This window comes from Asparagus officinalis, chromosome 3 (genome assembly GCF_001876935.1).
Source record: "Asparagus officinalis chromosome 3, Aspof.V1, whole genome shotgun sequence".
NCBI lineage: Eukaryota > Viridiplantae > Streptophyta > Magnoliopsida > Asparagales > Asparagaceae > Asparagus > Asparagus officinalis.
In genome coordinates, this window is record NC_033796.1 from 40,719,233 (window position 1) to 40,728,448 (window position 9,216).

A 9,216-nucleotide genomic window follows, 5' to 3' on the forward strand; every position below is an offset into this window, starting at 1 on the left:
GTTGGGGGGGGGGCGCAGTTCGGATGGATCTGACCCGCGCAAGCGCGGTTCGGACTGATCCGACCCGTGCCGGCGCGGGTCGGTTGAGTCCGACCCGCGTGGGCGTGGGTCAGTTGAGTCCGACCCGCGTGGGCGCGGGTCGGATTCGTCCGACCCGTGCAAGCGTGGGGAATCTGGTTTTCTGTGTGTTCTTCTGACTTTCCGACTTTCCGGGACTTATAGTTTCTCCCGTTTCGCGTATTTGGCTGACTTACATGCTTCGTTGCGGGACTGACCGTCGAACGCGCGTTGGTTGACGTGCGCGTGTTGATTGATGAGCGCGTGTTGACCGACACGCACGAACTGATTGACGCGTGCGTGTTGACCGACGTGCGCGAGCTAATTGACGAGCGCGCGCTGACCGACGCGCACGAACTGATTGACGCGCACGTGTTGACTGACGCGCGCGAACTGATTAACGAGCACGTGTTGATCGACGCACACGAACTGATTGACGCGCACGTGTTGACCGACGCGCGCGGGCCACTTGGTTCGTCGTTTCGCTTCATGCGCTTGTCAACGACAGATAATCCTCTTAGACTCGGATAACGACGTTCGTTGTCTTCTCTCCGTCTCGAACTGTGTACGGACACCTATAGGCATTTTTAGACACCTACATTCATAATTGAGGGGGGTTATTTATAATATGCTCAAACTTTAGGATGTTTTCTCAAAATAAAATAAATGAGGGCGGTTTTCTAAATTTAATCCATGATTTTATGTAGAAAAGCTCTTTACATGATTTTTTTTAAGTATATAATTATGGGAATTTTTAATTATGGATAGTTATAATGTGATAAGGATAACAAAATATTTGATTATTAGAGTTTTCTAATTATAAATAGTTTTAATTTGATGAGAATTCTTACGTTAATATAAGATTTGGTGTCCGCATGTCAACTTCAATTTTAACCAAACTCCCTAACCTATTTAATTTGAGAAAACCATCCCAAAGTTTGGGTATGTAATAGATAACCCTCCTCAACTTCCAAATCAAAGAAAACCCCCTCAACTATGGGGTATCTCACATAACACTTCCTAATTTTTCACACTTTTCTTACCAACCATCTCTGACGTTATTTCAAAATATAAAATAACTGAAATTCCCTTTTGAAAATCAACATATTCAATTATAATGAAACCCTCAAGTAGTGAAAAAATAATTATTTTGTTTACAATGTTTTTTACACTTTTTCTTCTCCTTTTCTCTTATCCTAAAAATTAGAGTAATTTTTTATGATTGAGGGCTATCTTTATCGCTTCTCAGCTACTTGTCACGTGACATATTAGACCTAACAATGTTAGTTTTCAATGCATAAAATGAGAAGAATTCATGGGGATTTCTCAATTTTTCAAACTTAGCTGGGTAGGGGGTTTATTTATAATAATCTCAAGCTTGAGGGGGTTTCTCAAGTTAAAAAGAGTTGAATGGGTATCACGCCCTGCTTCCCAAAATACCCGAAAATTGGAACATGAACAAGCCCGCGACGTATTAGATTGAAAAGAAATATACACTATCATTTTTTTTCTCTTTTCTTTTCTTCTCAATCTAATACGCTAAGCGTCTGGAAATAAATACAATACAAAGGCACAGGTCCCCGATCACAGATATCAAGAATATAATGAACAACACAGAACAAAATAATACATATCACAAATGAATACCATCCAAGACATAATATTCGGGTCAAACATATCCTTATACAAAACTGAACAAATAAATATTGGAGAGATACAAAAATACATCGATCAATAGAAAAAGAAAGAACTACAAAAGTAAACTGGAACCATCAAAGAATAGGCTTCGACTCCTTCTTCTACTCCGTCTACAAGGCGCTCCTGTTGAGAATCTCCTGACTCCTGCTAAACCTGTTCTTCCTCTAAGTCTGACGTACACCAGAGAAAACAGGTGTACGTCAGCGCACATGACGTACGGCAAGATCCCACAAGGAAAGTAGAAACGGTCGAACGACCAATGCTAGAACAATAATAATAATAACAGTAATAATCTAAATAAAATCCACCAACATGAAAACACTACTAAATCATGATAACATAAAGCATCTAGAATCGATCAGGTAACGAGATCATGTAGCTAGCGATCAGTCTAATCATCCAAGTAACAGGATAATACACTAGAGAGAATTAATACTTAAAAATCTACAACAAGAGACGTAGAACGTCGAGCGAAATAATCCAAACAAAAAAACCCTCATGTATATACCATATGTCTCGAATTGTAAATAATTAAATATCCCGATCTATGTATGAAAAGAACAACACTGGTCTACATCTCAACAAAACTAACAAAGTACACCATAAAGCACGCAAGCATATTATTCTTGTTTTACATGTTATTTGAATTGGGGAAGAATATTTTGATGTATATAATCGGGTCCCCGTAAAGTCGTCCGGGGGCCGCCTTCAAGTCAAGTACTGGCCCTCTGGCCCATATATACAACACTCACGATATCACGATAACAGGAAAGCATTGTGCCCGTTTATATACATGTTATATTCTCCGTCCAATTCCCCTTTATAACCCCATGTTGTCATACTAATTACGCAATTGTACATGAAATATTATGCACTAGCCACGGAGTTACCGTGGAACGACTTCTGTAAAACTATGAACATAACCATGACCCACAACACGTCCGATCAAGAGTGCATCGTCTAGTCAATGCTATAATAGTAATAATCAAGGAAACCTCATACCGGGATATCGATATCGAGGGAACTCGGGACTCCTCACATCGGAATATCGATGTCGAGTGAGTATAGCCATGCTTTGAAGCACGCTTATAAATCATACTTTTAACAGATTTCGTCTTCATGTACAATCTCTCCTATTGGATAACAACTAAGTGATAACACAGCAAGCTTCCACACAGCTATTCATGTCAAGCAATCCCACGTAGGTAATAATATATCACAGACTAATCTAATTAATTAACTCATAACGGATCTAGAAATTGAATGACAAATCACATAATAATTTACGATAAAACTAAGAATTAAAATGAAATAATCAAGATTCGGGATCTTGCCTCGGGTTTCGTCGCACGAATCGACGCTTGACGTGCGGGTCGGATCTGACGCGGGTCTGAAGACTCATGTCGGGGACTCTGCGAGGGGGTGTACCGTACTGGCAGCGGTCGTCGGCTCGAGAGCGACGTGGTCGTGTCAGGGGAACAGAGGCGGCGCACGCGTTAGAGCGGGTCTGTGGTGTAGGCGGATGGACTGCGGGGTAGAGGGGGATATAGGTGTGCTGGAGCTTGGTAGTCGCGACGAGTGTAGCGCGCGAGCTGCGGCAGCAGCCGAGGAGAACGGAGCGAGGGGTCTGCTAAAGGCGGGTGGAGAGGTTCTGCAGGGAGCGCGCTGAGAGGAGTCGGAGGACGACGAGGTATGGTGTCGGAGGGAACCTGGCTGATCGGCGAGGAGCGAAGGAGCGCTGGTCTGACTGGAGGGGAGGATTTAGCGAAGCTGACTAGGCACGTGCGGCGACAGAGCGCGAGGCGCTGGCAGCGGTGTCTCGAAGTCGCATCTTGGTGAAGAGGGACGGGAAAGGAGCAACAGGGAGATGCAGAGCACCGGTAGAGAAGCTTGTGCGCGCTGTTGCCGGTTAGGAAAGAAGACGAAGAGGAGAGTGAGAGAGAGGAAATATATATATATATTACGTATTATATAATATATTATAAGATAATATAGAGATAGATATATATATATATATATATATGTTATTATATTATTATATGTGTGCTGTGTTGTGTTGTGTTGTGGTGTCGTTGTGTGTGGTGTTAATTAGGTTATGGTAATTATCTTAAAATGAAATTAATTAAAATAAATAATTACAGGTACTAAAAAATTTAACTAATTACAGAATAATAATCTACAAATAAAAACGTACTTGTTGTGCTAATGCAACATTTGATACAAAATAGTCGAAATATATGCATATTATACAATTAAACAGGAATAATTAATAAATAAAATATAATTGCTTATATTTAAAATTAAATAATTATGTGATAATTATCCACACAGTAAAACCTACTAGTCGTACTAATACGACCGGTAATATACAACAGTAGAAATAATACAATAAATTATACAAATAATACGTAATTAATAATACAACGTATTACACAAAAATATACGTAATAATAATAATAATATCACGTATTATTCAAAATGATGCGTAATAGTATCGGTAACACAACGAATAAATTCTAGAAATTTTTACTGCATTAAATAAATTTATAAATATTAATATCATTTAAATAAATATCAAACTTAGAATTTAAATCATAGAAAATTGTAAAAATTCGAGAAAAATATAAATAATCTTTTAAAAATATCAAACTTAGAATTTAAATCATAGAAAATTGTAAAAATTCGAGAAAAATATAAATAATCTTTTAAAAAGTATAATTAAATATTTTAAAATACTAAAAAATTATTTTAACTAATATCAAAAATTTATGGTCCTTACATTCTACCCCCATTAAAATAAATTTCGCCCTCGAAATTAAAATAAAAATGATGCACTTATATGCATCATTCAAGATAATAAAAGAAAGCTACATCATCAAAAGTTATAACTAATCAACTATGTAATACGGCTCAAAACAGTATCATAAAAATTATATAAACTATCACAATAAGTGTAAAGTGCATAAAATACAATCATAGTCATATCAAAATCATAACATATTAGACATAATAATACAAAAGAACAAAAATAAATATCATGTACATATAGGCATCATAAACATAATGATATCCAACATCATAAAAATGTAGAAAGCACTAAAATGAAAATTCACCATAATAGATACATAGTAATTCATATGACATATACATGATCACAAATCAAACGATATTAATATATTTAACTAAAATAGCACAATAGTCACCATTAAACAAATCATGAAATGATATAATAATTTACAGATTAATACCAAGAATATCATGTAAAACAAGAATAATACAGTATAAGCATTACAATAAGTCAATAGTCAAACAACACAGAAGTATTAATTGGGACAAAACAGTAAGTACAATCGTGAAAAGACAATGTGAGACAACACAACAATTCATAAAAGTATATGCAGTATATCATATCAAAACAAAATAGATAATTATAAATGTATATCACAACAATAATTATCGAAACATACTTTATATAAGTATTATGACTATTGGGTACATAATATTATGACTAGAAAAATGAAGCAAACAAACTTGAACAAGGAACAAAATATATATAAGTAAGTATTAAGATGAATAAGAAACTGTATTAAGAAAATAAGTAACCATAACATCAACAAAACTAAAAAGATGAAATGATTGATAAATTAAAACAAACAATGATAATACATGCAATTAGAGTAAAGAATGAAATGAGATATACTAAATGAAACTACTTTATACATAATAAAACAAGCTAGCAAGTTAATAATACAATTATAATATAATGTACAATAGCAGACAATGATAATGTAAAATGACTGAAATATACTAAAACATAAGAATGCCACAATATCACTAGAAAAGCACAAGACATAAGACAAGAACGCAGAACAATCAGGCAAAAGTACAATAAAGATTATAATAATGTATACGGAATAAACATAATCACAATTGAAATAACATTAAGAATTAACATAGATAGAAATACATCAACACATATAGACAACAAACACATGCAAATCATAATAATAATCAATAGTAGAATAAAACGATACACAATAATTATTAGCATATAAACAGTTATATAACACAAAGTAAATAATACAAAATCATAGTTAGGTTCAAAGAAACACAAATAAAATTAAAGTATAAAAATAAAAGATATAAAAGCAAAAGGGATAAACATGATTCAACAACAATAATAATCACTATATAAAATCAATTTAGACATAGCAGTATATTGTGAAATAGTCAAAAATCACATAATTACAATCAGCATAATATACATAAATAAAATGTATAATGCATAAAACATGAACTATGAAAGATAAAATAGATTTATAAACAAATAAAAACATACAATACAACACTGTATGTGATACATAAAATATGTAATAAATAATGCAAAATTAATACAATCAAATAATATATAAGTCAAATCAAAGAAAATATAGTCGTAAAAATAATAACACATAAAATAATGACCGGAATGAGGATAGATGAGAGATACAAAGAGAGGATAATCGCAAAGTGATGGGACAAGAACCGTGGAAACTTCGGAGTCAAAGAGTGATAAGATAGGGACGAAATGAAATCTATCAAGAAAATAGGATAAGGGCTCAAGAATAGTCTCACTGATGAAATATGATATGTATCTAAATTGCCCATTATATTCTCACTGTTAGTAACTCGGGACTGTGACCTGCATGGGTCACCAAAAAAACCTATCACGCCCTGCTTCTTAAAATACCCGGGAATCAGAACGTGAACAAGCCCACGACGTATTAGATTGAGAAGAAATATACACTATCATTTTTTTTCTCTTTTCTTTTCTTATCAATCTAATACGCTAAGCGTCTGAAAATAAATACAATGTAAAGGCACAGGTTCCCGATCACAGATAGCAAGAATATAATGAACAACACAGAACAAAATAAAACATATCACAAATGAATACCATCCAAGACATAATATTCGGGTCAAACATACCCTTATACAAAACTGAACAAATGAATATTGGAGAGATACAAAAATACATCGATCAATAGAAAAAGAAAGAACTAAAAAAAGTAAACTGGAACCATCAAAGAATAGGCTTCGATTCCTTCTTCTACTCCGTCTACAAGGCGCTCCTGTTGAGAATCTTCTGACTCCTGCTAAACCTGTTCTTCCTCTAAGTCTGACGTACACTAGAGAAAACAGGTGTACGTCAGCATGTATAGCACACGGCAAGACCCGACCCCACAAAGAAAATAGAACGAACGGAAATCCAATGTGAAAAACGATACGATAACAGAAACAACAAAAGAACGTACAACTAAAATCCACAAATCAACATGAAAACACTACTAAATCATGATAACATAAAGCATCCAGAATCGATCAGGTAACGAGATCATGTAGCTAGCGATCAGTCTAATCATCCAAGTAACAGGATCATACACTAGAGGGAATTAATACTTAAAAATCTACAACAATAGACGTAGTACGTCGAGCGAAATAATCCAAACAAGGAAACCCTCATGTATATACCATATGTCTCGAATTGTAAATAATTAAATATTAATCCCGATCTATGTATGAAAAGAACAACACTGGTCTACATCTCAACAAAACTAACAAAGTTCACCATAAAGCACGCAAGCATATTATTCTTGTTTTACATGTTATTTGAATTGGGAAAGAATATTTTGATGTATATAATCGGATCCCCGTAAAGTTGTCCGGGGGCCGCCTTCAAGTCAAGTACTGGCCCTCTGGCCCATATATACAACACTCACGATATCACGATAACAAGAAAGCGATGTGCCCGTTTATATACATGATATATTCTCCGTCCAATTCCCCTTTATAACCCCATGTTGTCATACTAATTACCCAACTGTACATGAAATATTATGCACTAGCCACGGAGTTACCGTGGAACGACTTTGTTTACGTCAAAAGTTGGTTTTGTTATGGAATTCATTATATCTTCGGTCGATTACAACAAATTCAAAAGAGATAGTCTTTTTATAAGACTTCTTTTACACAACAAAAGGAAAATTACAACTCTTGAGAAACAAACGCAGGATCATTGTTTGGATCGCTGCTTGCGTGGGATCTTTGCCTGTGCCGGGAGCGCTTTGACTCGTGGACCACCGAATCACAGATTCTGATTGAACCGTGAGGGGTTTAATGATTCTTCCTTCGTTTATCGAAGTAAGAATTTGAAGCGAATATCTTATCGATGTAAGATGTTCACTCTTCTAAAGATCAAGTCAGAGCTTAGATCTCTAGGAATCGCCAGAAACTTCTTGAGGATGTTTGTGCAGAAGGAAGACTTTCTTTCTTGCTCTAATTCACCAAAACTCAAGGCTCTTTGCTCTAATCTGCTCTGGAAATGCTTAGCCCCTGTCAATGATGGCCATAGGGGGATATTTATAGCTTCCTTAGACAATAACTGAAGAAACAGCCGATCAACAACTGCTTCTTTAGGCACGGCAGTTGATGCTGTCGCGGCTAAAGGGCGCGACAGTCGACACTGTCGCGGCCAAAGAGCGCGGCAGTCGACACTGCCGCGGCTAAAGGGGCAGTTACACCCACGTTCATACGTGTTTGAAACAGTTCTCCCACGACCTTTAACCACCTTTTTCGTGGTTTAACTGCCTGTCCACGTCAACACACGTTCTATCTCTGATACGCCACCACGTGGACTTCAAATAATCATCAGATAACTGCATTATAACCGCCACAGCACTCCTTTAACATAGCCGCGGCACCCTAGGTTGCAGCGCCTTAACCGCGGTACTATGTGCTGTCGCGCATTTAGCCGCGGCACTATGTGCTGTCGCGCCTTAGCCGCGACACCTTGGTCTGCCGCGCCTTAGCCGCGGCACCAGGTCTTGCCGCGCCGCCATGCATTGCTCGATGACGTGTATATTGTTCTTCTATGTCGTCTTGAGTGGTGTTTAAATGTCTGTAAGCATTTTTTGACGCCTACAGACTTCTGTAAAACTATGAACATAACCGTGACCCACAACACGTCCGATCAAGAGTGCATCGTCTAGTCAATGCTATAATAGTAATAATCAAGGAAACCTCATATCGGGATATCGATATCGAGGGAACTCAGGACTCCTCACATCGGAATATCGATGTCGAGTGAGTATAGCCATGCTTTGAAGCATGCTTATAAATCATACTTTTAACAGATTTCGTCTTCATGTACAGTCTCTCCTATTAGATAACAACTAAGTGATAACACAGTAAGCTTCCACACAGCTATTCATGTCAAGCAATCCCACGCAGGTAATAATATATCACAGACTAATCTAATTAATTAACTCATAACGGATCTAGAAATTGAATGACAAGTCACATAATAATTTACGATAAAACTAAGAATTAAAATGAAATAATCAAGATTCGGGATCTTGCCTCGGGTTTTGTCGCACGAATCGACGCTTGACGTGCGGGTCGGATCTGACGCGGGTCTGAAGA